This window comes from Physeter macrocephalus, chromosome 8, assembly GCF_002837175.3.
Source record: "Physeter macrocephalus isolate SW-GA chromosome 8, ASM283717v5, whole genome shotgun sequence".
Lineage (NCBI taxonomy): Eukaryota > Metazoa > Chordata > Mammalia > Artiodactyla > Physeteridae > Physeter > Physeter macrocephalus.
Genome location: NC_041221.1, coordinates 77,036,329 through 77,055,676, shown reverse-complemented (window position 1 = coordinate 77,055,676; position 19,348 = coordinate 77,036,329). Strand labels below are relative to the sequence as shown.

Genomic DNA, 19,348 nt, shown 5'->3' with positions numbered 1-19,348 from the left:
GGAATAGATTAGGTGCAATGCATATAAACACATATACACCACCTTCTAGTATAAAATTTTTCAAAAAACATGGAGAATACAATAATTTATAAAGAATTGCTGTTTATATAAAGAACAAAACAAACTCAGAAAAAAGTGATCAGGGTATTACTTATCACGGATAAGGCAACTACTGCCCTAGTATCTCAAAATCCTTTACAAAAGGAGATAGCTTAGGGGCTTCCCTGGTGGCGCAGTGGTTGAGAGTCCGCCTTAAGCTTAACTTTTTCAGCTGTAAGAGCTCCAAGTTTCTTACTCTTTGCTTTCTTAACCTTTTCCTTGATGGCGGCCATATCAATTTTAGTTTCAGTAGAAGCTTCCTTAGGTTTCACAACTGGTTTTTCTTTAGGTGGAATAAACGCTTTGTTTCTTTCCTCTTGTCTCCCACTAAGAGCTTCTGCTTGTTTAGCCTTTATTGCTTCCATTTTCTGTCTCATCTTTTGACTTGCCTTCAGAAAGTATTCACCAGGAGCCAATTCTTTATCAATCTGACTTTCTGGCTGTGGTGGTGGGAATGGTGTATACTCCTTCTTAACAGTTTTCTTCTTTGGTTCCTTGCGTTTATTCACATTTTTGTGCTTGAACTGTGGCAAAAATTTTTCCCAACTCTGTGATCTTAACTCAGAATCTTTTGCCAACTCTCATTTAATCATTAAGGTTTTAATGTTATAAATTGGATGAATATTCTTCATAGTGTATAGCACTACTTTTCGAACCTCTTTTAAGCCACTAAAAGGTCCAATGGCTGAAACCGTGTTTCCCTGTACCATAATGTAACAGTTTGTTAAGAGTTCCAATGCCTTCAACGTAGATCCTTTGGGACCAATAAGCCGTTGTCTTCTTTTTACAAATCTTTCTTTATTTCTTACTAAAGAACCTATTTTAATGATGTCACATGCAACATCATCCTGAAGAATTCATACTGCCTGTTCAAATGAAACACTCCTTGCTAACAGTTTTATTAGGTCTCTGGCCCTAATGATGATATATGGATCAAATGTCTTCTTTGTTGTACAGACAGTCATGCTGCCCTCGATCAGGTCCAGGGTTGCATTAACATGATGTTCACTCAAGGCTTTCTGTACCAATGGCCAGAACTCTTTCAAGTAAACTCTCTATATTTTGGAAACAAAGTTGCAAAACTGCTTTCCTCCAAGAGTCCTCTGGGATTGTCCTCTTTGGAAAAAGCTGGCTCCTTCCAACCGTCAGGAACAGTGAGGGGTTCTGATTCATCTCGGTTCTCCGGCTTCGGCTTCTGGCTACGAAATTCACTTTTCCTAGACGCTGTAGCTGGCCCATCCTGCTTGGAGGACGCCATCTTCAAACTGCTCGAGAATTTCTTAAAAGAGAATTTTGGAGGTCATTTTTCTTTCTACCTGAAAGCTGTTCTTCTATAAACTCCCATAAGACTGAAGACTGAAATTTTATAAGATCCATCCTGTTGGACACTCACATTAACTAAGTTCTAAGGAAATTGCTGCACATTACAATCAATATCGTAATTCAGCCATCTTTTCCCTGAATAATTACAGTGAGTGATCATCCATTCTGAGAAGCCAACATGAAGGTGTGATTGAGCCCACAGCTGGGCTCCCAGTGATTATGAACTTCTCTGCACCCTGAAAAGAGCTTGCAGAGAGAGGGCCTGAGGCTGGCTCACTTTACATACCACAACTGAATCCCTTCTGAGGAAACAACTATTCATTCAGCAAGTATGTATTGAACTCCTATTATGTAGCAGGCGCTGTTCTAGGTACTGAAGATACAGCAGTGAAAACCAAACCAAACTAAAATCTCTGCTTTGGTAGAGTTTATAGTCTAATGGGAGAAGACAGACATAAGCCAAATATATAAATTTGATATTGTATTAGAAGGTGATTAGTCCTAATAGAAAAAGCAGAAAAGGGTGTTGGGAGTGCCAGGGAGAGGGATGCAATTTTAGTAGGATGGACAGGGTGGGCATCACTGGGTGGGTGACATCTGAGGAAAGACACTTGAAGGAGCTGAGGTAGTGCACCATGGAGCTCTCTGGGGGAAGAACATTCCAAGCAGAGGGCAGCTTCCATGGAAAGGCCTGTTTGGAGAACAACACAGAGTCCAGTGTGGCTAAAGGGGTGAGCAAGGGGTTGTAACAGTGAGGTCAGGTAGGTCACGGAAGCCAGATCCTCTGTGGCGTGGGGACCACCCGAAGGATGTTGGCTTCCACTCTGAGATGGGAAGTTATTGCAAAGTTTTGATAAGAGGAGTGGCATGATCTGAATTAATTTTTAAAAGGATCACAATGGCCTATGTAGGGGAGGAAAAAAAAGTTTCCTGTACCCTCTTTTGGTTCAGTGGCTGGGGCCCTGCAAATTATACTGACAAAAGACATTAACAGGAGAAAAGCATGCAAATTTTATTTGATGTTAATTTTTACATGACACTGAGGCGGGAGGTGGTTCCTAGAAAACCACCTTTACTTCTTTGGACTCAAAGAAGTAAATAGTCCTGAGAGCTTATATACCATGTTTAACAAAGAGGAATAAATTGTGGAGACATGACAAGACAAAGGGTTTTTAGGCTTCCAGGAGCTGCAAACTGTGGGAAGGTAATACAGGTATCCCTCTCCCCACTTTTCAAAAGTTCACTGTACACCACTTTGATTTTATGAAAGACCTGCATTAGTACCTGTTTTCACTGACCAAAAGATGTCCGAAGAGGGTTTTCACCTTTGCAAAAAAAAGGTGAAAGAGTAAATAGTGTTCAGTGTTTGTTTTATAGGAGCTGTTATGGAGGCAGCGGGCACCCCAGGCAGTGAGAGTGATACCACCAAGCTCCTTTCCCTGGACCTACACTCAGTATCAAGCTGCCATAGTTTTGAGCGTGTCTGTGAGCATCTGTGCTTCATCTCGATTTATTTTGTGTGTCCATTAGCAAGATGTATCCTAAGATGCTTCTTTGCTTTATACCCTTTCTTCATAGGAACGCTCTACTTTGCAACAGTGGGGGAAACCTGTGTATGGTGGAAATGAATGGAAGATGAGGGCTATCGTAGCAAGGTTTGTTTGTGCAGGTCCATCTGGGTGCCAACTTCCTGTCTTCTTCATGGCCATAAAACTTCCCCAGAAGAGGGGATTTAGGACAATCCTCACATCTCAGGAGTTTCTGTTTTTAGTGAGGTAATGGAAACTCCAGGAAGGCGTCTTTCTGCATCTGTTGAATCTACATGCCTGCAGCTTAAAAATAATCCTTGTGCCAAAGTGGCCTATTTTGGGGTGGCATATTCTGATCCCCCTCAGCCTGCTTGGGGGCAAAGACGGGAGCAGGAAGTCTCACAGGAGGCTCCTACAATAACTCAAGTGGCTCCTACAATAACTTGGACCAGTGTGAGAACTGTGGAGGGGGTGAGGGGGCGTTGGATTCTGTACATGTTTTGATGGTAGAGCCAGCAAGATTTCCTATAGTGTGGAGATGGGGTGTGATAGAGAAGAGTCCAGGGTGATGCCAAAGTTTGGAATTCTGAATCATCAGGCTAGTTGAGAGAAGGAATGGTCTCCAATTCACAGTTATGTGTGTTATTCCTAGAATCCATTTGGCTCTGTAGATAGGTTAAAATTTTCACCTTCAGAGGCTTCTGTCTCCCCTTGAATAGTCTCTGAGCCAACAGGCCAGCTCAGCACAAATTCATGTTCTACGCTAGCAAAAGAGGATGCATCCCATTTGAGTTCCACTGGTTTCCCTACTGAGACAGACAAGGAAGGGTTCACCCTCAGAAATGTTTGGTGCCTTTGACTTCACCCTAAGGGGACATTTCAGTTCAGACCTCAGTGTTGTTTTAAAAAAGGGGGAGGGATGGTAAATGAAGCCATTCAGTTATTCTGTAAGGAATGTGAGCAAGAAAGGAATTTTCCCTTCATCATTTCTGTGGGAACAATTCACACAGCTTGTGACCCTGCCAGAATCTAGAAAAAAATCTAGACGCTTCCCTGAACAATCATGGAATGAAGCAAATGAAAAGAATAGCTTTTTTGTGGCACATGTTAGGTTTCTTATTTGTTTTGTTTTGTGAGCTTGCATTTCTTTAATTATGGGTGATGTTTGATTTATTTTCATATATGTATTAGCCACTTGAATTTTTTGGTTCATTTTTCTATTAGGTTATCAGTTTTCTTTATTGTATTGTAAAAGGTTTTAAAAGGTCTTTCAATATATTATATGTGTTACATATATCTTATATAACAATTATATATATGTCCCATCATGTGTTTACTCATATTTTTCCAATTTCTGATTGTTTTCCTTAGGTTTCTTTACCAGCCTTGATCAAGGCAGATTCCCTGTTCCCATGTTCCCAGGAACAGCAGTCAAGTCTTAACAGAATCTCCTTATCAGCAACATGTAAGGAAAGCAAAAAGATTACTGTTCTTAATACATGCTTTGAACTATTACAGCTAACTTCCATAAATCACATGAGATGGGAGACCTCTCATTAACTTGGAGACAAAATTGGAGAAGGACTTTTAAAAATTCCTCTAATGAAAACTCTATGAGGGCTGAGACTGTCTTGGTCACTCTCAGATCTATAGCATCTTGTAGAGCATCTTAAACACAGTAGATGCTCAGAAAATATTTACTAAATAAATGAATACAAGGGGAAATATTCCAAGCTTCCTTTTAATTTTGCCAATTTACTCCATTAAAGTACTATAATAAGGTGGAAAGAACTCTGCTAAGGTTTCCCATGATATAAACATAAAGGGGAAGGGAGCTAATGCTTACTGAGTACCTACTGTGCACCAGAGACCAAACTGAGAACTTTCCTCCTATTTTATTTAATCCTCCTCACAGGTACACTGTGAGTTACATTTTTTTACAAATGAAACTGAGTCTTAGAAAATTTTAGTAATTTGTTCAAGCCCATTTTGTCTGCTTTCAAATTCTATGCACACTTCACTACACCCTGCCCTCAAGCAACTTACAGACTATGAGATTTGTATATCTACATACAAATAATGAAGACATAAAAGAGAGTGTGAGAGGAACCATGAGAAGTTCAAGTAATACGTGATGGGAAATCAGAACACAGACTCTGGAGCCAAACAACTTAAATTCAAGTCCTTTCCCTGCCACCCACAGACTGTGTAGCCTGGGCAAAATTATTTAACCTTGCTCTGCCTTGATTTTCTCATTTGTGAAATGGGGATCATAATAGCATTTACCTTGTGGTGTTATTGTGAGAATTTAAGTGAGTATATATACACACTCCTGGTAAATGGCATGTTGATGATGATGATGATGATGAAGTAGTTCAGGAGATGCTTCAAGGAAGAGATGGTATTGTAAGAAAGGGAGGGATTTGGATGGGTAACAATTCAGGGGAAGCTCCAAACATAACAACAAGAATGATGGAAGGCATGGAAACTGGACAATATTGGAGGAGCAACAGTGAGAGTCTGGCTGGAATGTGGACCAGTGACTCTCCGTGGGGCGGCGTGCGTAAAGGAGCTCTTTGTCAAACTACAGCATCAGGCCTGAGGTGCTGGTCTGGCCCCTCCCCAGGAAAGTGACCTTGACTCCCAATACCACTGAAGAGGCAGTTAGGAGATGGAAGCTGGGAAGGCAGATTGAGGTCAGATCATAACACCAAAGCCAGGTTAAAGGATTGAGCCTTATTTTCTGCACCCATTTTCTGCCACTGAAGAGTTGTGACAGTGAATGCTATCATCAGAGATGTTCCCACATGTGAAAAAGCAGAACAATTTCAAAACAACATGATCAACTGCCCCCATTGTATAAGAAGCCATATTATGTTACAAAAAACATTTTGCCCCTCACATAGCATCTTCCACTGATAGCAGGGAAAAGGAGAGGGTGGACAAAAATAGATCATGGAAACTTCACATATGTGAAGGCAAGATATAAAGATCAAAGCTGAGGACACAGTCACAGCACGTGTCCATGAGGCTGGCCACTGCGCAGAGTTTTCAGAAGCTGGCACTCACTTTTCCTATTATAAAAAGGCAAAAGATTCCATTTTCCCTGAAAAAAAACAGTACTGTCCTTTGGGGAAGTCAAATACTCAATCATTAAGACTCACCAAGAAGCTATAGATGTGGAGGCAACAGCCACATCCATGAGGAGCTTGCTTCCCGGTTGATGAAACAGTTGAGGTTGATGTTTGGAATACGTGAACGACACTTTTTCATATTAGCATCATCAACATGACAAATGAGTATTGCACAAAGCTTTAAATGCCAAGGAGACTACAGATAAAGCAGTCAAGATCAATGGGATTAATCTTGGAAGGCATCCAGGAAGAGATGAAGCCTCGGCTCATTTAAATGGAAAAGTCCAGATATGGAAATGTTTTGAAGTCCAGCTGGATCCAGGGACTCAAACAATGTCATCCAGACTATGATTTTTCCTCCATTCTCTGCTTTGCTCATGCCTGCATGGTTTCATTCATAAGCTAATGCTGTGACTATTAATCTGGGAAAGGACTCAAATTTTTTCTGCTTCAGCCACATGTCCATTTCTGGACGGATCAGTTTGACCGTGGGATGGGATGCTTGATCAGCCAAAGCTGGGTAACGAGCTCTCCTAAAAGTACATGGAATTATTACCGGGAGGTTCTCCAAAGGAAAGCATATTGGTCAGAGAAAATCAACATATGCCTAACATAGGAATTATTCTACAAATCCAAAAAAAAACCATGAAGGGTATGTAGAACAGAAACAGATAATTATTCGTGAAATCTTAGAATGCAAGAAACAAGGATAGGGCATATTTGAGCAATTTGTTTTGAGACCAAAAAAAACAGGTATTACCAACAATGAGTTAAGGCTTTGGTTTTCAAACATTTATATTTTTAGCAACATAACATTTTTCCTCCTAAAAGGTATCTTCTTATGTGGAGCCCTAAAGTGTAAAACAGAAAAACGTGGAACAACTCCGAAAGAGAGCTTGGAAATGGCACCCACTTGGTCTTCTCTTCTGAGCTTGCATCGGCCACAAGTCACCTCAGAGAAACCCTGGGACTATTTAAAAACCTACGGGCTTATGGGAAACTTAAGGACGTTGTTAATATAGAGGCCAGTAGAAACTGAAAATATAAATGGCTTCCAGAAGGGTTTAGCAATTGGAACAGGCAAACCTGTAGGTCTATAGTGGATTATAAGGGAAGTGAAGGAACTTGCTGGTAGGTCGCTAACCTTTCGGGATTTGGGTCATCCTCCTCAGCCCTCTGACAAGGTGTGCTCCGTGTCACTGTGAGAACAGAACACCTGCTTCGTGCTCCTGTGGTTTCTCTTACCTTCAGAAGAGGAGTTGGAAGTTATATAGTCAACTTCCACTTCCAAACTTACTGGTTGGGTGACCTAAGCAAGTTACTTCATTTTCTAAGCTTGTTCCCTAATGTGTAAAATGGGATTCTAAGGTGTTATCCCCAATGGTCCGTGTGCTGCTCCCTTACCTTTCATCCTGGCAGCCTTGTTCACCACAGTTCACATTTCAGTCCTGTTCATCTGGTCTACAGCAACTGCCCCATGAATGTTAGCTGTTGCTACTGTTACATCCTAAATGCCTCTCGTTCTCTTCTTTACACCCTCACCTCTCAGCTTCCAGGTAACTAGCCTTCAGGACACCACACCAGAAGGCTGATCACACAACGAACACTCGACAGGCTAATAACCACATTTTCTTGGTCGCCAATGTTATCGAGAAATCTAGGGACACCATTAACTGCCAGATAGGAGCCTTTTTTGATTAGCACAAACCTCAGGATAGGGGCCTCCGTATGACTAAAAGCAACACAAATACTGACACAAATACGGATTCTGATGCTGAAAGCTACGTACACCATGTGACAAGGACTAATCTGCATGCTTTATGCATCTCATCTTACTTAATCCTCACGGTAACCCTATGAGGCATCCCTGTTGTTACGCCCACTTTAGAAATGAGGAGACTGACACTTAGAGAGCTTGTCTTCCTGAATTTGCCCGCTGTGTGTTGATATAGCCCAGCCAGTTGGTGGCCAAGGTCAGAAACAGGTTTCACTGACAGCTACCATGCACTTTGAAGGAAGGAAGAACTTTTTGGTAGTGAGGGTGGTTTAGCAATGATCTGGCTACCATCCCAGGGGTCCTTAAACATCATTATCCTTGGAGGTTTTGCTGATTGCCTGGCTGGTGGAACCACTAGATTCCATGATTCTTTGATTTGGTCCTAGGAAGAGCTGAGAAGGAACAAGGAATAGGGAGTTTGGGCCATTAACACTTCCTTTCCCATCTTTATTTCTCTTCATCCAACTGAAAGCGCCTGCAGCTCCCTATAAAGTCCATTGAAGCCATCTCTGCTTAATCCCAACTCCATCCTCTGCTTTAAATCCTCTTGTCTCATGGGGTTTCTCTCCTGAATATGTGCATTTAATTCTCCCTCATGGCCTGGCCTCTTCTGACTGGCGACTCACTTGAACAGTCTGCCCAACTTTTTTTTTTTTTTTTTTTTTTTGGCGGTACACGGGCCTCTCACTGTTGTGGCCTCTCCCGTTGCAGAGCACAGGCTCCGGACGCGCAGGCTCAGCGGCCATGGCTCACGGGCCCAGCCGCGCGCAGGCTCAGCGGCCATGGCTCACGGGCCCAGCCGCTCCGCGGCATGTGGGATCTCCCCGGACCGGGGCACGATCCCGTGTCCCCTGCATCGGCAGGCGGTCTCAACCACTGCGCCACCAGGGAAGCACTGGTCTAACCAACTTTTACTTTGGTTTCTCCCCAAGGTACCCCAGAGTTCTCTCAGTTCTGCCCCTGCGGCCCCAGGAAATGGGATGTCTTGACCGAGATGCCCAGACCTCAAACCCCAGCTGGCCCCTGCTTTTCCCCAAGAGGAGTCAGACAGGTTGGGTTTGTTGATTCTACTTTCTGAGGCTTACAAGGCTGCAAGTTTCTCTACTTGATAGTCACCTTTCGTTGTTTTTCTACCCCTTCCCCAGTCCCCAAGCCCTAAGGTGTTTTGGGTGACACTGTGTAAAGAAGACATTACTGTCCCTGGGACCTTCAAGCACAAACAAACCGAAGCAGAGGGCTTTGAGGTCCCTGAAATATTAAATGGCAGCAAGGATACAGGCTAGCAGTCACGGCTGCCTATCTATGAATTTCTGTTTCTGAAAATTCAATTATTATAATAGCAGTACACGAATGATCCCACTCATCTCAATCCACCCACATCATCTCAGTGTCAGCTCTTGAGATATGCTACATATTTAAAAATAATAACATATGAAATTTTAACGGAAATGTAGCCCACACTCTCACCTCCTCTTTATGTTCCCTCTGGTTACTTAACCAATTTAAAAAACATGGAAGTAATGGGTAGGTGATGCAAAAGAAACAGGTCTTTTATTTTTATCATTTTTATCTATGCATCTTGAAAAGTTTCATAATTATTCTCCTCCCAACTTGGATAACAACGTTTCCTGCAATTTGCCCTTAGCTTTTCTGATGCTTAGCTATTGATGCCTGGCCACAGAGTCAGATTATAATTCACAAAGAGGCCTCACCCTCCTCTGTTACTTGTGCCTCTAGATATGTTTCCAGTGATTTAAAAAAAATATATGCAGTATTACAGCTTTATTGAGATATAATTCACATACCATACAATTCACCCATTTAAAGGGTACAATTGGCTGGTTTTTAGTATATTCAGAGTTGTACGGCCATCACCACAATCAGCTGTAGAACATTTTCATTAATGCCCCCCTGCAAAAAAACCCATATCTACTAGCTGTCACTCCATCCTCTCCTTCCTCCAGTAAAGTGGTTCTTTACTTGTCACAAATGAGCAGCAGAGACAACAGAAATGGTATTACATTATTGATGATCTCTACATTCAGATTTCAATCCCAAGTGTCCCTAACTGGGCTGGGGAGTGGTACTTGCTTCCAGGAGGCTCAAGAGGCATTGCATTAGGAGGAACTCCAGTGCAAATGACTAAGGGTGATAGTTTAGTAGCCACAACCAAGAGTTTGTCCATATGGACCCAATTACTTGTAAATAGAGTATTAAAAAGTCTCCTTTTTTCCAGGAACAATTCCTGAACTGGAAGAGACGTTTTTAAAATTACCTGACAAAATTCGGTATGCAAAACTATTTTCCCATGGCCCTCTAGCCCACCCTGGGCATCCCCTCCTCTCTTAGTGCTCTCAAAACTCTGGGCCCTCTCATGGCCCCAGCTGACAAGGGTCCCCACCAGACTCACACATAGTTCCACATTTCCCATATATGCTTTCTGCCTGTCCATTCCTCAACCCCCATCAGAGCTGGATTTCCCCTTATTTCCTCTAGGCACTAGTTTTTCTCATTGCAGTGGGTGGTATTATGTTAATATGTCCTCATCCTAGTTAATATAAAATCTTAACCCCTTGTGAAGAAATCACTCTGAAAGCTGTTGTTCTATTTAAACATGACAATCAATGTTCTGAATAATCATGTGGGGGGAAAAGAGTGGGTAGAGAAGGGGAGAAAAGGAAGCTGTGATTCTTTTAGGAATTAAATGCATTTGAGTCAGAGGCCAAGGTACAAATCTGGTGGAATAGCAGTGGGTGGAACAGCTCCCTCATCAGGGAGCGTTTCCTCCTTGGATATGCCGTCATATTGTCCTCTGAATGTCTTATTTTAAAAATTCTAAAAAAAAAAAAATTCTAATGTAGCCTGCTAAAAAGAATTTTCAGCACTAATTAATGTTCATACTAAATTCCTGTTAGGGATGAGTTTGGTGGAGGTAAGTGTGGAGTAAATGCTAGAGCAAGGCTTCTCAATTTGAGTGTGCAAAAAGAATCACAGGGAGCTTGCTATGATTCGGATTCTCGGGTCCCACCTCCAGAGTTCCAGCAGGTCTGGGGCAGGGCCAGTATTATTCAGGCTCACAAGTGGTTCATAGGCCACAATTTAAGAAACACCATACCAAAGAAGCCCCAGACAGGCATCAGTTGCATGATGCAAACTAGAAATTTGCAGGTGTTATGAGCTTCCCTCTGTCTTTCTCCTCTATGCTTGCCATGGAGAGAGTAAAAGTCTATGTAGGGATGGGTACCTGGGAAATGTTACCAGAACGTTTGCAGTAGGCAGCTAAAGGTCTCAAAGGCTTAAGGAAAGATGCCTGAAATTTTCTTCTGAAAAAATTTAAACCCTCAGAAAGGTTGATACAACTGTATATCCCACACTAGACTCACCAGCTGTTAGGATCTTGTCACATCCATGCCGTCCCTCACTGTGTAGACTTGCTGCCCTTTGGCCAAATCACCTGAAAACAGATTCCAGACTTCACCGGCAGTTCACCTCTAACTTCTCCAATCTGCATCTCTCATGAACAAGCGCGTTCTCCTACACAACCACATCACCATTGCCACACCTAAAAAAAACAATATTTATTCAATAACATCACCGTTGTACTAAAATTTCCCTCACCTTGTGCCAAGTAGTCAGTGTAGCCGTGCACGCCTCCAGGCTCCAGTCAAGATTCACGCATCGTATTTGGTTATTATGTCTCATTATTGCCCCCAATTTGAAACCAGATCTCCACTTCCCACTTGGTTCTTCATGATACTGAATCCTCTCTAGAGTCCAGGTCAGCTGTCCTACAGAATATCGCACATTCTGGACTCTTCTCTTTTCTGGAATTCAGCTGAGGTCAGATGCTTATGGAAAGGATGACACACAGCTGAGGCTGAGTACCTTCCATTTCGTGCCTCGAGGGGGCATAAATGAAAAATCATCACATGAAAGATGACGCCATAGGTGTAGTGTTCTCAGTATTTCTCTACTCACGGGGCGGGTGGGGGCATCTTTTTTTTCTTTTTTTTTTTTTTTTTTTGTGGTACGCTGGCCTCTCACTGTTGTGGCCTCTCCCGTTGCGGAGCACAGGCTCCGGACGCACAGGCTCAGAGGCCATGGCTCACGGGCCCAGCCGCTCCGCAGCATGTGGGATCTTCCCGGACCAGGGCACCAACCCGTGTCCCCTGCATCGGCAGGCGGATTCTCAACCACTGCGCCACCAGGGAAGCCCCTGGGGGCATCTTTTTATGGGGGGAGATTTTACCATCATTCCTCCACTGTTAGTGTCTGCCTGACTCTCCACTGTGGCATAGCTCACAAGGTGGCCTTGCTGTTTTCAATTCTCTACTACATAAAAAAAGGAAGAGAGTGGTACTATTTCCTCTCTCCTAGTTATGTTGTAGGCTTGAACTATAGATTTTACTTATTTTCTTATTATTGATATACATGCTTTTTGGAAGAGTCTGAAAAATTAGAAGTCCTGTCATTTTTCTATGAGAAGTTGGAAGTCCTGCATGAGCTTTTAAGGTCAAATTTTCTTAAAGCCTCTAAGAGTTTGAGCCAGACAGGAGCTATAATATAACCAACTGACTTTGCTTCTAAGAAAAGATTTATAGTGAGTCAAAGATTTTTTTTTTTTTCTTTACCTACATCTGAGATGAAAATAAAGGGTAGAGAGGCAGTGATGGACAGTTCTTAAAATGAGTACAAAGGTAGTTATTTTATTTGTGTTTTTATTTCTTCACATTTTATTTTAAATTATCTGATATCATTTCTACCTATTATATGAATGATGTTTTACCTTTAATATAGTTTATTTCTATAGAAAAATCTTAATCATGTGCTAATCTGTGCTGCCAATCAATCTATGAAGCAATATAAAACACTCTTGAAAACCTCTGAAGTCCCAGACCGTGCCTCAGTTTAGTGGAAGGTAGTAGCCATGATGCAGCAAGCCAAATGAATAAAGTGATGGCAAGTCACCTTAAATCCTTTCTGGAACAAAGTTGGGTTTTTAATTCAATTTTTAAAAATAATTTATTGATACCAGATGCTACTTCAATTAAAAGCATTTCTCATGAAGAACTGTAGAGAGCCACAAAGCAGTTGAACATTTTAGAGACCTCCTTCAATCCTCTCACTTTACAGGTGAAGAAGCAAAGGCTGGAAAAGATAAGGAACTAGTTCAAGGTCACACTGCTTATCCAAGGCAGATCCAGAAAGACTCTTAAGAGGCCCAGATAAAGGCAGGAAGTACATGAACTTACCAAGGACACATATCCAATGAGACAAGTCTTTGAGTTTCTCAAATTACACCTCAGAGCTGTAGGCAGAACATCTATAAATACGGCTGGCTCTGCCTTTTGTGCACCTTTCTCCCCGGAGAACGTTACCCATTCTGTCTAAGATTACATCTCACATCTCACTGTCTGTCTGGCTTTCTTCTCAGGACTCTCTCCCCCTAAACTAATCACATTATAGACATGATTTACGTTTTTTAATTTGCTCACATGTACCACTGCAGACTCCTTTACTGGTCCAAAAATAGCAGTGGTCCCAAGTGAGGCATTAAAATCCAATGACCCCGTTAAGCACAGCCAGTCCTTGCTGGCCTTATAAATCACTTTCACAGCATTGTAGAGCATCATTGGGATTTTTAAAGAAAAATCCTCACTTAGAGCCATTGACAGAAACTGTATTTATTTTTTTTCTTGTTTCTTCCTTGGCTTGAAAAAGTCTTTGTGCTTTCCTTCTCCTTCTAAACAGGACATCGATTCAATTCTGGCTGTAAGCCCAGGAAAGATGTGCCTAAACCCATTAGGCAGAAAGAGTTTCACTGTGTCACTGCACTGGAAGATTAAGTGGCCAGGATGACGTCACACAAAGAACTGGAGTGAGAACTCTCACCGTCCCTGATGCAGAAACTAAGACAGTAGACATTCTTGACCTAGACAATCTCATCTCCTGAAAGAAAGGGAGCAAGGAGGCACACTCAGGCAACCAGGGCCAGAAATTCCTTCTACTCTTATAAGCAAAAGCTTCAGAGATACACATTATATTGAAATAAACTGATTATGGGGAAGAAACTTCCTTATTTTCTTGCAGCTTTATTGAGATGTAATTGATAAGAGAGTATAAGTTTAAGGTGTACAGCATAATGACTTGACTTACAAATATTGTGAAATGATTACCAAAATAAGTTTAGTTAACATCATCTCATACAGATACAAAAGGAAAAAATGTTTTCCTTGTGATGAGAACTCTTAGGATTCACTCTCATAGCAACTTTCAAATACACCATCCAGTAATGTTAAGGTTTAGTCATCATGTCCTACATTATATCCTTAGTAGTTATTTATCTTATAATTGGAAGTTTGTACCTTTTGACCACCTTCATCCAATTACCGTAACCCCTAACCCTCACCTCTGGTCAGCACATTCTGTTTTCTCTACTTAGGAGTTAGTTCAGGATGGTTTTGTTTTTTTTTTGTTGTTGTTGTTGTTTTATTTCACATATAAGTGAGATCATACAGTATTTGTCTTTCTGTGTCTGACATTTCATTTAGCATAATGCCCTCAAGGTCCACCCATATTGTCACAAATGGCAAGATTTCCTTCTTTTTATGGCTGAATAGTATTCCATTGTGTATACACATATATACATATACATGCACACACCACATTTTCTTTACCCATTCATCTACTGATGAACACTTAGGTTGTTTCTATGTCTTGGCTATTGTAAATAATGCTGCAGTGAACATGGGGGTGCAGCTATCTATTTGACATAGTGATTTTGTTTTGGGAAGGACCTCTTTGAGTGTCAGTGTACCCACATAACTCAGTTGTAGCACATTTATCCTCTAGGCCAGCGGTGGTCTCATGGACACTTTCTTACCGAGGTGAATTTTTTTCTTTTCCTGCTATCTGCTCTGAGCTATGGGATTTCCACTTAGCTTTTCATTCTTGCTCACCCTGCCTTCTTTTTTTCCTTAGTACAAGCTGTGCTCACTTTGTGTGACAGTGCATAATCACAGAAAGTGACTGTACAAGCTGAAACCACACAAAATGATCAATGGAAAAAAAAATTACAGTTGCTCTGTAAGCTTTACAAATTGTCTGAGATATAATAGAACATATATATTGTTCTCTGTCCCTGGTTCCTGGCACAGAACTCCTGAAACCCTTTTAACTTCCTAAGTGATAAGAACACCAGGAGCATCTTTTGTTCTATTGCGGTGACTCTGGGTGGGCTCCTGGATGGGGGTTGGTCACCAGAAAGACCAAGCCATGATTAGAAGCCCTGTCTCCATCCTCCAGAAAGGAGAGAGAAGTCTAGAAGAGAGTTAATAATTGATCATGCCTGCCTGAGGAAGCCACTGTAATATCCGAATAGTACGGTTTGGAGAGCTTCTAGGTTAATGAACACATCCATACTGGGAGGGGGATACACCCCAACTCCACGGGGACAGAAGCTCCTGTGCTCGGGAAGCTTCCAGGCCTTGCCCTTTGTATCTCTTCTTTTGGCTTTTCAGCTATATCCTTTATCATATCCTTTAATAAACCGGTAAACATAAATGTTTCCCTCAGTTCTGTGAGCTGTTTTAGCAAATTAATTGAACCCAAGGAGGAGGTCACTAGAATCTATAGCCAGTTGGTCAGGAGCACAGGTGATAACATGGGCTTGTGATGGCCCTCTGAAGAGTGTGTGTGTGTGTGTGTGTGTGTGTGTGTGTGTGTGTGTGTGTGTGTGTGTGTGTGTAGCTGGGGAGGTGGGGGGAAGCAGTCTTGTGGGACTGAACACTTTACCTGTGGGATATGACACTATCTCCAAGTAGATAGTGTCAGAAAGTTGAATTGTAGGACACCCAGCCGGTGTCCCAGAGAATTGCTTGGTATGGGGCCAAAACCTCCATGCATTTGGTGACCAGAAGGGTAATGTTTGTATGACTAGTTAAAGAGACACAGGGAGGAAACTCACAGTAGGGAAAACCCAGTTTTCCCTTCTGTATAGAGACCCAACACAGAAGGGAAAAGCTGGAGTTTTTAAATTTACCATTGTCCAAGCATTAAAAACTCTTGCTGTTGGTAATAAATGTATAAAGAAATAGCATTTAGTACACTATAATCTGGAACATTAGAAACACTGAGGATGAAACTGCTTTATTTCATTTCTCTATATATCTCAGAAACACTCTTTCTCGTGAGTAATTGCCTTCTTGTATAATATATGATAGGAGCAAGCATCTTTCCGTTGCCTTGGCAAATCATCATACTCCTTTTAAAGTGTGGATCAGCTTCCAACGTTTTATCCTTTGCATTTTCAATGCAGTTAGACGTCTCCAAGCGTTCCTTTAATGTGAAGTTTTTGGCCCCTGTCACTTCCTGAGACACATTCATCCTTTTTGTCACTACCACTTTTTAAATTCATGTCAATTTTTATTTGTTCCTCCAGCTACAGATCTAGAGCCTCCTGAAGAGGAGCAATGTCAACATTCCCACAGTCACTACTGCTTCTATGAACTACTTACATTCAATTTGAATTTCACTTTCAGCATGATCACTTCTTGGTTTTTGCTGCAGATTCATCTTTATTACCTAATACCCTCTTTCGATTATCCATTTTGTAAAACATCACTCAGGTTTATCACTGGGAAATCAGTTTAACACACTTTGCTACCTGTGGTTAAACTGAATAACAGATATGCAGTGACCAAGCACTGACAAACACTAAGAGACAGAATTGGTCACTGACCAATGTATTGATCTGTTATGCACATAATTATTTGTAGACTGAAGAACCAGCAGTAAAATTTGCGCTTTACGCAATTATCATACTTAGTATACTACAGTAGCTAAAATTTGAACTGTATTCTTGGGGACTGATGCTATTAACTAAACCATGGTAGTATGAAAACAACGTAAAGTGAGGACTCCCTATGTAACTTAAGTGTATATATATGTCATATTTTATATGGTTTTTATGGTCCTGGTATAAAAGGGCTTGTCTTGCTTGGGCAAAATGGAAAAACTATGTTAAGAGTCTTCTTGTTCTTCCTCAACTAAGCAAGTTATTTACACCCCTATCTCACTGAAAACTAGCCCATACTAATTAGACAATGATCTGGATAGGGGATCTTTAGTATTCTAAAGATGTCATTTGCTTCTTCACAAATTCATCTAGTAATAAAATGCAAACGCAGTTGAAATCCCAGGGGAATTTTAGGGGGAAGAGAGGCTTGATTAAACGATTTTAAAGTTCATCTGGAAAGATAAATGCATGAGAAGAGGCAAGAAAAAATTGCAAAAAAGGATAATGGGAAATGTCTTGTCCTATCATATATTAAAGTCTAAAGGTATAGTAATTAAAATGATAAGGAACTAACACCAGAATAAGCAAATTATCTGATAAAGCTGGCATTTCAAATCAAAAGAAAAGAGGTGGACTATGCAATAATTGCCCCATTTAAAGTGATGGAAAGCAGTTCCATTTCCCTGGTAACCAGTAAATAGAAATGGAAGCAATGAGAAACCATGTTCAACTACCAATTCCCAAGGTTGCTGATGCTATGGTAGCCGTACAAAGTTGTCACATTTCTGAATAATATTATGTGTAAAAGCCTTTAAAAGGTGCATACTTCTTTGACCCAGCATTTATGAGGAGCTGGGCTCCTGGATAAAACCCTCAGTGTGGTTTTTCAGGCCTGACCACTGGCAATTACAAAAGCTTTACCTGGCAGGCCTCACCAGGAGGCTGCCCTCCTCACACCAGACTTGGGGCACAGCCACGCATCACAGTCTGAAGGCGGATGCACTCAAGGACCCAGATCCTGCCTGCTGCTCACACTCTTCACATATTTCCATTCCAAGCCCAATTCCTTCATTCCTGGGTTTCTAAGGCCTGGGGTGAGGTCTTCAGGTGCCCCTGCAGAGGCCTCCTTATTGGGGGAGAAGGGGAAAACTGGAGGACACCGTCCCCACTCTGGCTCGGGACCCAGTACTCTTCCACTCCTGCCCCGTCCCTCTCCTGCTCCCCACAATCCCAGAGTCTATAAAACTGCCGGTGTCTTTTGTTCAGGGCTCCCTAAACAGCAAGACAATCCCCAAGTCTGCACTGATCCACCTGACCTTCCACCAGGGCGCAGCTCCACGGGGAAAATTAAAGATGGAGAGTTGGCGTTTTCTCCAGCTCTACTATTGCAGAGAGTAAAGCCTTGATTGTAGCTTTAATTTTGGCTTATTGTTGCTTTAATTGACTCTAACACTTGACAGCTCAGCTGTCTCTCCAAATCAGCTGAGCTCCTGAGAACTTATATTCCAAGGAAATACTAAAAAATGTGCAGAATGCTATATGAAGATGTTCAACACAGCATTGTTTAGAATCGGGGGACGCTTTTTTTTTTTTTTTTTTTTTTGCAGTATGCGGGCCTCTCACTGTTGTGGCGCACAGGCTCCGGACGCACAGGCTCAGCGGCCATGGCTCACGGGCCCAGCCGCTCCACGGCATGTGGGATCTTCCCGGACCGGGGCACGAACCTGTGTCCCCTGCTTCGGCAGGCAGACTCCCAACCACTGCGCCACCAGGGAAGCCCAAGGGGGACGCTTTAAGAAAATCTAACTGCTCATCAATAGGGAATGGTAAAACAAATTAAAATACATGTATATATTGAAATACCAGACAATCACTAAAAGCCACATTTTGATTTACATTTTTTGGCATGGAAATATGAAATATGTCCCCAAAATAGTGTTATGACAATACAGCATGTATGGTAAAGTTCCATCTTGGTATAAATATGTGTGTGTGCATTTGCATATGTGCACATATACATGCACGTGAGCTCACAGATAAGTCTGGAAGGATGAAAATACCACATTTTGTGCATGCTGACTCTGTGTAGAGAATTCTTCTATTTTATGTATTTTATCTAATATAATCCTCAAAAGGTAGGTGCTTGTTATACTCATTTTACAGATCAGAAATCTGATGCATGCACTATTACTAACTTGCCTGAGGTCACAGCTAATAAGTGATGGAGCTAAAATTCTAACACAAGCACACTAGCCCTACAACCAACCCATTCTGAGTGTACCAATAAAGCAGCCTTACCAAGACAGACGTGGTTGTAGTCACTGGTGGTGGGTTGCAGTAGTGATTACTTTGGTTTTATGCTTTTCAATATTGTTTGAATTTTTCGAAAATATATTACTTGTATCACTTAATTATTTTTATTTTGAGAAAGAAAATGAATACAGCTGCAAGTAACAGACTGTCAACATTATAGCAAACAAATAGGAGTTTCATTTTCTCACCTAAGAAATCTGGAGGTAGATGATCCAGGGTTGGTTTTCCTGCTCAAAGATGTCATCAAGCATCTAGACTCTAACTTTCTGCTCTATCCTCTTTAATGTTTTGGCTTTTGGCCTCATGGTTGCAAGACAGTCCACCAGTCCACTGGTGTCATGTCTGAGTTACAGGTACAAGGAAGGGGGAGACTGAT

The 19,348-nt window shown here is 41.7% G+C and overlaps 1 pseudogene; it reads right to left on the bottom strand.

Annotated features, from left to right (window-relative positions):
• Positions 1-212: 212 nt before the first annotated feature.
• LOC102991876 (KRR1 small subunit processome component homolog) lies at positions 213-1,357 on the bottom strand (annotated as a pseudogene).
• Positions 1,358-19,348: the final 17,991 nt, after the last annotated feature.